At 36.1% G+C, this 13,159-nt stretch overlaps 1 non-coding gene across 1 annotated transcript in view; it reads right to left on the bottom strand.

Moving 5' to 3' along the window:
* Positions 1-11,998, bottom strand: part of LOC102749486 (uncharacterized) — a 36,119-nt gene extending 24,121 nt beyond the window's left edge. Inside the window, exons 1-3 of the transcript XR_014145898.1 lie at positions 11,828-11,998; positions 8,552-8,683; positions 6,946-7,094 (exon numbers count right to left, since the gene is read on the bottom strand). This is a non-coding gene — a transcript (uncharacterized LOC102749486). The remainder of the gene's footprint in view (positions 1-6,945; positions 7,095-8,551; positions 8,684-11,827) is intronic.
* Positions 11,999-13,159: the final 1,161 nt, after the last annotated feature.

The raw sequence follows: 13,159 nt of genomic DNA on the forward strand, positions 1-13,159 counted from the left end.
TAAAATCCTGGCATGTACAATTCTCAATTTTACATATTGAGAACTTGTTGTCATTATACCGTTTAAAGGAAATATTTTGTCTCTCCCACATGAAACCACAGATATAGCCAGAAGCAAAGATTTTCTACAACCAACTTTCACAATGAATTTCTCATGGAATGTGGTGCTGCTGGAATTTTAGTAGCGTTCTTTTCTTTTTTTTTTTTAAAGATTTTATTTATTTATTTGAGAGAGAGAGTGAGAGAGAGAAAGAGCACAAGAGGGGGGAGCGGGAGAGGGAGAAGCAGACTCCCCGCTGAGCAGGTAGCCCGATGCGGGACTTGATCCCAGGACTCCAGGATCATGACCTGAGCCGAAGGCAGTCGCTTAACCAACTGAGCCACCCAGGCACCCAGTAGCATTCTTAATAACCTAATTTTCTGCATGAAACAATCAGTGCCTAAAATAGGGAATTAAAAATTTCATTTAGAAATGGTTCTGATTCATAGTTTACCAATTATATTAGCAAGCACTTTGTTGGGATTCAATAGGTATCTAGAACTAGAAAAGTCGCTTTTTTTCCATTAAAATATTTTATAGCAAAAAAGTATTAACATGCTCTATATGTGCTTATCTTTTTGCCTCATGTAGGGTTTGTCATCCAAGCTTTATGCTTTTGCCTTTTCACAGACAAAGGAAGCACAGTTAGGATTTCAAAACACAAAGGGAAACTAGTAGAGACTTTAAATTAAATACAGAAATGAGCCACAACGTGCTCTATTCCTTCTTTGCTCAAGAAATCGCCAGTCTGCTTATTTGATTAATAGTTACTTTTGTTCCTTCTTGAGTTTATTATGCTGTCAAATACTACATCCTTGAAAAAGACTATAGAGACTAAGGCAACCAAATGAATTAGAGACAGAAAACCCTGAAGAAGATATCAGGATTCCCTTCGGTAGATCTTAGAAGGAAGGCCAACTAGATTCATCACAGCCTGGAATTCCTATTATGCTTTTGATTTCACAAATTAACAGTCTTTGCGCAGTTAATGAAGCATCTGAATCAGTAAGATGTGAAGCAGAGGAAATCATCGCTTAGAGAGAAAGACCCCAATCATCTCTAAGTTTTTGGAAGAAAGTACACTCTGATTCTATAAAATCAAGGTTGTGGTTTCAATGGGCTAATGTGACACAGATGAAAAAAATTACGTTCTAAAGCCAGCAACTGGGGCACCTGGGTGGCTCAGCCGTTGGGCGTCTGCCTTCGGCTCAGGTCATGACCTCAGGGTCCTGGGATCGAGCCCCGCCTCGGGCTCCCTGCTCTGCGGGAAGCCTGCTTCTCCCTCTCCCACTACCCCCCTGCTTGTGTTCCCTCTCTTGCTGTCAAATAAATAAATAAAATCTTAAAAAAAAAAAATAAAGCCAACAACTATACCGTTAGCCACAGCCAGCAGTCTTATAAATGTTGGCTGATGGGACAAAGGTATAATGAGTAGTCCAGGATGGTTAGCTCAGCACCAACCCATCCTTACTGCTGGAAAAAAACCCTCAAAATGTAGTGTGACCACTGGTGTACCAAATACAAATGGCTTTCACACATTACTCTGGCCTTGACATATTCCAACTAATCCTGCTTGCCCCTGGGCCCTGGACAAGAACATTTGTAACCGTACAATCCATCACAGCTGCTGACTGTGGTTTGGTGGCCTTCCTGCACATAACAAAAACACATTTGTTAGGTTCCTTCTCATTGCAAGACACATAATAAATTCTTAAACAATGTAATTTGTGACATGTAAGTGGATTTTTAAACTTAGTTTCAAAAAATGTAGCTAGTGTGTGCCAAGGGCAAAATAAGATACAAGATACTTGACCATTCCAAGTCCCAAACAATTTCAAATTCAAGTTGACTTTTTACTTTTCACTTGATGTAAGACATAGCTATAGGACAAAATTAGGAAGCTAACATGCTCTGAAAAAACTCTTGTGTTAGAGGCGCCTGAGCGGCTCAGTCAGTTAAGCATGGGACTCTTGATTTTGGCTCACGTCATGATCTCAGGGTTGTAGGATCGAGTCCTGCATGGAGCTCCACACTGGGCATGGAGCCTGCTTAAGACTCTCTCCCTTTCCCTCTCTCTAAAACAAACAAAAAAACTCTTGTGTTAACATCTGAAATAAAACCTTAATTTTAAAAACTCATTATGAAAAAGTTCAAACATAAACAGAAAAGAACAGTACAAATTAACCCATACCATTCTCATGTACCATCACTCAGCTTCACCAACGATCAATCATGACGAATACTGCTTTATCTATATACCCCTACCTTTTGTTTTCTCTAGATACCAAGTCATTTCATCTCTAAACGCTTCAGAAAAACCTTATAATTCTGGCTGAATGGTCATAGAATTTGGGGGGGTTGTGTTTTATTTCTCATTGCCTCTTATTTTCAATACCTATGTCACTGAAAGAGAGAAAGCTGGTGTTTATTGAAAGCAAGGAGAAGAAAATTTAGATTTGTCAGTTTTTCTGGCATATCTAGGGCTTAAATACAGTTGTAAACTTTTCTCCTCCCTCCAGTAAAGGAAGAGACGTGGCTGGCAAGATACAGTTATTCGGGGGCAGCCCCCTGGCCCCTATCCCCAGCTGCTCCCACCTAGGCTCTGGCCCGCTCAGCCTGCTCCTTTACAAGGATGCTAAGACCTCCAGCGAGCCTGGGCCAAGCCCCAAACACAACTGTGATCCCAAGCTCCAGCAAGAAATGGCCCTCAAGCCAAAAAAAAAAAAAAAGAGAGAGAGATAGTCATTCAGTTTAACAAACATTAACTGAGCACTAGGGATAGGATGAGGTTAAATGAATAAAAATGAATAAGTCAAAGATCCCTTCTCTAGAATGAGTGAGACACACATAAACAGATAATGTCAATAAAATGTGGGAAAGCTAGAATAATGATATCCACAGGGTACTATGGGAACAGAATAAGGGCACTCAGACCAAATTAGGTATTCAAACAAGGCTTCCAGGAAGAGAGATCTGAATGCAAAAATACTGCAAATGATTGTTACTATGTTATTATAATAAGTCCAATATGAAGTTTCTTTTAAACAGATTTCCTTCATTTAGTTGGTTAGGGAACTGGGTGGTAGGGGTTGGGAGGGGGAATTCATCAAAGAATATTAGGAAGAAAGCAAAACACCAAGAATTTAAAAATAACCACTATATAATATCTTGTGAGGAATACCACAGGGAAAAGGGCTTGGTCTCTAGCCTCAAGAAGGTAGGAACCTATGTGGGAAGAAATTAAACATGCATCAGAAAACCTTTATTATAGAATATTCAATCAAAATACAGAGTTTAGGGATGGGAAGAGTTGACTAAAATATTTGGGTAAGAGCTGGGACTTAAACCAACATTTCGAATATAAATTTACCCCAGATCAGAAAGGGAAGCTAATCGAGTAAGTAATAATAAAATGAGTCTTAAGTGGTCAAGGAGGCTTTGTCTTTAAAAAGTATTTCTTCATTCTGTCCATCTCTGAATTGATTGAAGCAGGCAGGGGAAGGTCTTTTATCTAAACCTCAGTCTCCAAAGAGTTGTCTGTACGTGTGTTTACATGTGTGTCACGTATGTTAGTGTCAGAACATGATGGTTTGATTTGAGCATTTGCAATTGGACTCTAAGCTATTCCATTGGAATAATACACAATATCAAGTGCATGCAAAAAGATCTACTCTGGCAGGTATCTGATTCTTGGGGAGAAAGTATAAACTAAAATTCATAAAAATGAAAGTTGTAAAAGATACATAAGAAAATTCAATCAACATTACAAAATTAAAAAAATATTTTCCAATTGTCATCAGAGATCAGTGCCTCACCACTTATAATTCTAATTTTAATAGCAACGACAGCATCAGCTAACACTTAAATAGCATCTACTATGTGGCAAGCTTTATATAATTAACTCATTTAACCTTCAAAATGAGTTATGAGGTAGATACTCTTATTCCTCCCATCTTATACAGGAGGTAACTGAGATACAGAGAGATTAATATTATTCTTTCTTCACCTCCAGTTTTTAAATCTTTACTTGTCAGAATTTAAGTCAGAGGTTAAAAAAAGACATGTAGGATTTCTCGGAGTAGAGGCTGAAATCTAATATTTTTGTAAGTTCAGAAAAATTACTTATATCCTTCACTGACTCAAGTGAAATGATGTGTGATAGTGTGTTGGCTCAGAGCCATTAACATAAATGTAAAATCAATCCAGGAGGCTAAGAGGTAGAGTTGCAAATAGAAACATGCTCTAAAAATGGCATGTTTATCAACAGACCAAAGAACAATTTCTGAATATTTCCCATGGGACTGAAGAATGCATCTTTTTCATAATACTTACACAGAGATAAATGACCGTATCATATCAAGCAATAAAGGAAGCCAGTGGTGAAAAGCATTTAAAATAACTTTTGTCCCTACTGAGTAGTAGAAAAATATTAGTCCCTAGGTAGAGTTAGTTGCTTTTTCTTCCAAGCTCTGAAAGCACCTTATACGTAGCTATCCCCAGCATCTGTATATTGCAATATAATGTAATTATCTGTTTATGTAGTAGTCTTCCCTCCAGACTATGAGTCCTGGAGGATAGGGTCTGAATGTATTCATCCTGGGATTTAAAATCATCTCTGCATCTAGTAGAATGAAGGTTTATTGGATGAATAAATGAATGATTTGATAGGTGACTTTTAATAAAATCTCAGGCACTACGAAGTATTATAGGAAAGTTTAAAATATCAATGAAGTCATAGGGTGTTTACTATTTTAAGAGTAGATTCCAGTCTCCTTTGCCTGGCATTTAAGGCCTTTCTACATGGCCCTAATCTACCTTCTTAACCTTCTCTCATCTACTCCCTCCTCCTAGTTATATCCTGGGTATGAATTACTTTCTTCTTCTGACACAAGCTCTGTACTTCATCTCTATGCTTTAAGTCAGTAATCTCCAAAAGTTTTAGATTATTTAGCCCTAGTATAAAATACCTGAGCCTACTTATTTAACACTGTGCTAATATGTTTATTATAAAACAATCATAAAAATAGAAGAAAAAAGACATTTCAAGCAAATGAGGAAAAAACACATAAACAGATGTTTTAATTTTTTCTTCCTGTACACAGTGGATTGCTTTGGATATACTTCACTTTGAAAATCATTGATTTACATGAAAAGAACAAACCTCATAGAGTTTTTGTGAGAATTAAGTGAATCAATACATTTAATGCACTTAGAACAGTGCTGGTCATGAAGGCCAAATTTAAATGTTAACTCTTCAAAGAATTATTTGAATACATCTCTTATGAGGTTGGGATTTCTCACTGTAGGAGGCGCTAATCCTATAGAGTTTAGCAAGAAGCCAAGCCTAAGAAGCCAAAATAAAGTGGAAACTTGGAAAGACTGGGTTTATGGAAAATGACTCAAAGGAAAAAAGATGTAATTATTAACCCCAAGAAAAATAAAGTGTACAAAAAGGAAATATAATCATACTATATTATCTGGCTCTATAGTACATGATGTTTACATAGGCCCAATCACACAAACACTGGCTGCAAATTTAACCAAAAATTGTGATATAAGTATATGGAAAAGATGGGGTATTAACACAGCCCCTCAAATCCTCAGTTTTTATTAGCAAAAGGCTAAAGTTTAGGCACGTTACTTAATTTAAAACTTGCAGATATATATCAGAAGAAACAGCTAAAATATTTCAGTGATGATCTCTGAGGAATGTGACTGGAAAGGTAGAACACTTCCTTAAATTTAAAAATTTTTAAATTAGGGTGCCTGGGTGGCTCAGTTGGTTAAGCGACTGCCTTCGGCTCGGGTCGTGGTCCTGGAGTCCCGGGATCGAGTCCCACATCGGGCTCCCTGCTCAGCAGGGAGTCTGCTTCTCCCTCTGACCCTCCCCCCTCTCATGCTCTATCTCATTCTCTCTCTCAAATAAATAAATAAAATCTAAAAAAAAAAATTTTTTTTTAAATTAATAGCCTTCCACAACTATTCAGTTTACTATTTAATTTTAAAATTTTGTGTATGTATTACACCAATCAGATTTTTAAAATAAAGTCAATTTTTTTAAATTTTAAAATTAATAGCCTCCCACATAAAGATGGCAAGTTGAGTGTATATGTTCAACTCTACTCTCTCCAGAACTCTCAGTGACATACCAGAGAAAAGATGTAGAAAGGCACAGAAATCTCCCAGAAAGAAGAGAATAAGATCAGAAATTTAATGCAAGAGTTTTGGGAACTAAATAATAAGACTCCAGGGAGAAAGAAGGGAGAAAATGGAGGAAAAAAAAAAAAATCAAAGAAATAATTCAAAAACTTTTCCTAGAACTGAAGAACATGAATTTTTAGACCGAAAGGGTCAAACAATGTCCAACAAAACAGACAAAGTATATCCAAACCAGGGCATATCAACATGAAATTTAATAACAAGAGGAAAAAAAGAGATCTTGCAAGCTTCTAGGGAGATAAAAAGAAGTTAAGTACAATGAGATCAGCAGTCTTCTCGATGGTTAACAGAAGTTAAAAGGCAAATGAAGCAAAGCCTTGAAAATTCTAAAAGAAACGATTTTATATCCAGTCAACCTATTCATGTAAAAGCACTTTACAACATGCAAAGGCTTTCATGCACTCTCAGGAATCTATGAGAAAATGTGTTCACGTGAAACAAGAGAACCAACCAAAAAAAAAGGGGGGGGGGACATGGAATTCAGGAAACAGGAAATCCAAAGGTTCTATTTATCAGATGATATTAAGAGTGATTATGAGTTTCTTGGTTTTAGGAAGATGAAATCCACACAGGCATACATTTGCTTTTTGAAAATGTTAAAATAGTTCACGTGCTCTTAGATTTACAGAGTTTTGCTTTTACAGCAGTCTGAGGATAAAAGAGATTACAAGAGGTTTTAACTCTTACCTGCAGCACAGCGGCAAGTAAGTACACCACTATGAAGATCACGGTTAAAGAAGTGTGACCACTTTTCATCAAATGAATGGTGTAGAGGAAAATTAAATGTCCAGGAATCACAAGAAGCAGTAGAACCTGAGCAGACTTATTATTCACTCCTGTAGTAGAAAACGTAAAAGTTAAAACAAAATCCTATTTGGGTTACTAATAGGTCACAGTTGTTAAAATTTAAGGATTACTTTCGCATTACTATACTGTATAGCATCACATAAAATTCTGTTGCTAACAATACATTTCATTTCTTTGAAATTCTCATTATATGTCATATGCTAATTGAATGGCAGGAAGTTGATAAAAACTTGCTATGAAGAACACTGGTCAGACTTTAATATCTATCATAATAATAGAAGGAAGACAAAAGAAAAAACATAAAGTTCTTAAAGCACAGGAATGTTCTAATTTTACTTTTCTTTCAGAGTTCTTTCACTGATATTTCACTGGGCATTTCTGATCCTCATTCAGAAGTCAATAGTAACAAATGTAGTGATCCGAAGGAGCACCTGCACCCCAATGTTTATAGCAGCAACGTCCGTAATAGCCAAACTATGGAAAGAGCCCAGATGTCCACTGACAGATGAATGGATAAACAAGATGTGGTACGTATATACAGTGGAATACTACTCAGCCATCAGAAAAAAATGAAATCTTGCCATTTTCAACAAGGTGGGTGGAACTAGAGGGTATTATGCTAAGTGAAATAAGTCAATCAGAGAAAGACAATTGTCATATGATTTCACTCGTATGTGGAATTATGAAACAAAACAGAGGAGCATAGGGGAAGGGAGGGAAAAATAAAACAAGACAGCATCAGAGAGGGAGACAAACCAAGGGAGACTCTTAATCATAGGAAACAAACTGAGGGTTGCTGGAGGGGAGGGGGGTGGGGGGATGGAGTAACTGGATGACGGGTATTAAGGAGGGCACTTGATGTAATGAGCACTGGGTGTTATATAAGACTGACAAATCACTGACCTCTACCTCTGAAACTAATAATACACTTTAATTAACTGAATTAAAATTTTTTAAAAAGTCAATAATAACCTTTATTTTCATCAGAAAAGAAGTGACAAAATTGTGAGGTTTAATACTGCGGTCACAGTTTTTTGGTAGTCACTGCCTGGGTGACACAGGACACTATTCCTTGTTACAGAGGTTTTCCCTCTCCTCCTGTTTGTTTGGGATCAAATGCCTACATTCGGAAAAGCCAAAAGGATTAAGATAGGAAAGACAGTATATCGGTCTCTCTAAATCACCTAGCAATGCTTTCCTATGTATATAAGTTTCCTCCTTCCTGACTCATGAACAAGACATCCCAGAGAAAAGGATGAAAAAGAAAAAGTATACAAAGTTCCTCAGCAACCGCACAATTGATACACACGACTTTCTTTCACTGAGATTTAATGAACATAGTCTACTCTATTTAAAATCTACTCAGGTCTCAGGAATAAAAAAGTCAGGTCAAACTGACAAAGTATGTGTTCAGCAAATGTTGCCCGTCTCTATTCTCAGAGAATTATTCCTGATACACAATATGTAAAAATCCACAAGCACATACCTGGACCAAAAAAAGTTCTAAATGGGTAGTAACAACCTTTGGGTTCATCAGGCAATTCTCCTGGAATGCTATGTAAATGGAGGTAGGTAGAAATCCTGCTAGCCTGAATGGCCACCAAATTACCACCAATACCTGAAACATAAGGAAAAACAAAGCAGTTATCCTTATATTTTAAACAACTTGCATAAATTCAACCAAAGGCAAAGCTCTTCATGTTATAGCCTGGGCCAATAAAACAAACAAACAAAAAAGAATTCTTCTGAAATGTTGACTTATTTAATGTTGAGGTAGGTATTCCAAAGACATAAAGTCATTGTTATGAAAGACTCATGCATTATTTTTTCAAATCTGACTCACTGAAAGCAAACCAGACTAAATAATTTTTTTTTAAATTACTACCACAGCCAAGATATAAAGCTAGGTAGCAAGATGTTTAATGTTTACCACCTTAATGAGATGAAAAATAAGCTTGATTTTTTTCAAGTAGAGAAGGCTTGATATTTCTCTTCTCAGGTTACTAAAGAAATTGGTATCAGGGACTGAAAAAAATACTCAAGAAAGTCATCTTTCAGCCTCGACTATCCTCTCAAATACTTTACAGACCTGCCCTACAAGAGACAGGAAAGGAATTTCTCTTGGCAAAAAGAACATAAAACCAGATGGAAATCTGGAACTACGCAAAGGAAAGAAGGGTGCTAGAAATGTAAAATAAATCAGAAAATAAAAAAAGATATAATTTTCTCATTTTTAATCTCTTTAAAACAGTAAGTGGCCATTTAAAGCAAAAATAATAACAATGTATATAGGGCTTATAACAAAGTAAAATGTATGACAAAAAGAGCACATAAGAAAGAGAAGTGAAAATCCTAGTATACTGATGTAAGGTCCTTACCTTTTATGTAAACGGACTAGATTATTATTTGAAAGTATACTGTGATAAAGATATATTAAAAGCCCTAGATCAGTAGTTCCCAAAGTATGGTCTGGGGTCTGAAGGAAGGTTAGTTCTAGAAATCCTAACCAGAAGTCCCAGAAGGAGAGCTTCACAGTGCATATTAGCATGATAAAGGCTTTAAGAAATCCTGTAGTAAAGAAATCTATCTGACCTAATGTTTCCCAAACTTAATTGACCACAAAATCCACTTCTCAAGGCATACTATTAATCTCACAGAACTAGTATTCTTGTGAAATCTATTTCAGAAAATGCTACTAGTTCTGAGATGTTAATAAGTGTTAAAAGATATCCTTGTCACAATATCAACACTGATATGCCTTACTTTAAACAAAATGTGTATTTTTGTAACTAATAAAACAGATAAATTAGCAGTTATGGGGGGGAGGGGGGGAAGCACAGGCTTTGGAATCAAGCAGATCTGGATTTAAATGCTGAGTTACCACTTACTAGATGTGAGATGTTGGACACATTACTTTCTTATTGTGAGGATGAAATGATATAACATGCATAAAAGACCTGCATGTTATCTGGCACACAGTAGGTACTCACTAATTATCAAATGATGGTGGTGATGACGGTGTGTTAATTAGGGACCCTTTAAATCGTGCATCCTCTAGCACATTTAAAATGAAATTCAATTCTCAAAAGTTCCACCTTTTTTGAGAACCATGGAATGAATCTTCTCTATCAATGTTTTTAATGAGTGGAATTTAACATAAAGTGAGCTCACTGTGATATTCAACTAGGAGACTCACTTACTGAGATACAAAGATTTTACTACCATGAATACCATGGCTTCCAAGAAGAGCACTCCAGGGAAGCTCTAGAATTGTTTCTTACATAAGGTGAAATAACAGAAACACTGATTCAAACCTTACTAATGATGGGGTTGTTATAATTTAAATTTTTCACTGAAATGTTGGACAATATAGCTCTAACAGTATTGGTGGTGGTATTTATGCTGGTGACTTCATCAACTAATATTCACTGAAGAGGATTTGGACAGGTGGAAGAAAAGCAGTAATCATTCCAGGCAATGAAAATTAGGACTTTGTCGGGCCACGAAATAGGAATCTGGTTAGAAAGATAAAAGAAAAAGTTGTACACATCCAAGAGCATATAGAGGGCTTTGAAAGCAAATCAGAAGAATTCAAACTTGATTTGACAGGCAGGAGGAAATCACTGATAAGTTCATCATCTTAAGACTGAAGTAATAAAAACAATGTTTAAGGAAGACTAGCCTGCTGGTGACAGTTAATTGACATTGAACAGGGAGTGGGTCAGGAAAGCTACTTTATTACTTCAATGATGGCTTAAGTAAGACATTAGCAGACTATAATGCTGAGACATTCTTATACAAATAAGTGAACAAGTGAATTATGTTAATGGACAAATCGATGAGGTTTGGTCATTGTCTATTCAGAGAGGATGAAGGGCTGGGTTGATAGTTCCATGATTTTAAGGGTGGATGATGGGGGGACAGTGGCACCAGGAAAATTGGAAAGGGGATCTAGAGGGGAAATTTCTTCATGGACATTTTATAGCTACACAAAAATGTAAATGTTCAATTGAAAATTTAGGTATGAAGTTAGAGTTTGGGGAACTTGCCTTCATATAATATATTTTATTACATATAAATATATAAAAGCAATTTATATAAATGTGTAGCACATCCTGTGACATGTTTTCCCTCAGGTAGAATTACTTTTTAAATTATATTGGTGTAAGCTGTACTAAAATCCAATATAATGACAGCCAGCCCAAAAGTCAGTATGACTAGATTAAAATGATCTTACTAAATGGAATTCATACCAAAAAACCCTGTGAACCTAAATATTATAATTCCCATTTTATTGGTAAGAAAAAAATATAAGGCAGATCTTAAAGGGATCCACAGAGGAGTGATAGATTTTAATGAACTGAACTGACTTAAGCAATGCTTAAACCTAGCTAACTCTAATTGATCCACAAAAATTGACAGGGGCAGCAGCAAACCATGAGATAGCAGATAAACCCAAAGTAAATGATAATCCAGAACTGAAATACCATATTTTGCTGCACTAATCTTAAAAATGAAGGGTGCTTGACTCTCAAACCAATATGAAGTAGTAAGAGTAAGAAACAGTTCTTTTCAAAACTAGGTTGTACATACTGAGAACAGGGAATGTCATTTCTACCATGAACACCAACCTGGGGGTGGCGGGAGAATGGAAGGGAGGGGGAGATACACCTCTTAAAATCTGAACCCTAAAATTCCTGTTCCCAACTAAGAGTACATATAATGATTTGATACCATTGTGAAAAGTATATCTAATTCTTACCATTAATAACTGGTGTGTAAACTACAATCCCAACCAAGTTTGGATCAGATACAGTTGTGTCCAGAATAAGGCCCCCAATGCTGAAAGACAGAAAATCATATAATTTAGGGAAGAGGAAAGAAATGTACTAATTTTAAGCTGCTCTTTACAAACACTTCTACTCTAAAAAAAAAATTTTTTTAGACATTTAAAAAATAGAATAAAAAGGAAAAATACTTCAAGTAAAAATCAATGTCAACAGTGAAATGTTGAAAATAAAACATGGAATAAGCTATAGCCCTACATGTTAGGGCTCTCTTTCTGATCTCCAAGATATGTTCCTTATAAAAAGGAAAAGAATATGCTTTAGGTGCATTAAAATGTCTGGAAGGATATATAAGAAATTATTAACAATGTCTATCTCTGGGTGGAGGGACTGACAGAAGACTGATGGTTATTTTATATCCTTCTGTATTTACTAATTTTTTAAGACCATGTGCATTTATTGCTCTTACAATTTAAAAAATAGGTCGTTATTTTTTTTTTTTAAGCAAGCTCTACACCCAACATGGGGCTTGAACTCACAACTCTGAGCCCAAGATCAAGAATCTCATACTCGGGGCGGCTGGGTGGCTCAGTTGGTTAAGTGACTGCCTTCGGCTCAGGTCATGATCCTGGAGTCCCGGGATCGAGTTCCGCATTGGGCTCCCTGCTGAGCAGGGAGTCTGCTTCTCCCTCTACCAACTTGAGCCAGCCAGGTGCCCCTAAAAAATAGTTTTTAGAAGAGTATTTCTTCATATTTGAAATCAGCAAGGTATCAGAGGGATCATTTTTATTGTGTGAAAACTAGATAGGTGTAGCATCTTATCACTGGAAAATTAAAATAATGAGTTGTAGCCATAGAAAGAGCTGATTTTGAGGACGGAGGTCTGGAAAAATAATATACAGTTACATAGTAGCAAGCCATATACTCTGAATGTCTTGATGGAGCTTGGAGATTTTTTAAGTGTCCAAGACCAATATCAATTGGTAAACTTCAGCTTCTTGGTCTAAGTCCTATAAAACAGTGCCAGTCCCTATACTCCATGGGATCCTGTTGCCTAAATCTTCTAGGAAAATGCAATCTACATTACAGAAAAATAAACCCCATGTTATCAGAGAATGGGGTTGAAATATCAGATCAAATGTTCTACCACTACCTGATAGTTAACATTAGGAACTTATTAAATATTAATTTTTTAGTAAAATAAATGAATTATGGCTTACTATGCCTAAATTACTAGGATGTCCCATTAAAAGTTACACTGTAAAGTCCCAAAGTAGTCATCCTTAGCAGTATTTTAATATTTAATA

The sequence above is a fragment of the Leptonychotes weddellii genome, chromosome 5 (assembly GCF_054177405.1).
Source record: "Leptonychotes weddellii isolate Sample4059 chromosome 5, ASM5417740v2, whole genome shotgun sequence".
Lineage (NCBI taxonomy): Eukaryota > Metazoa > Chordata > Mammalia > Carnivora > Phocidae > Leptonychotes > Leptonychotes weddellii.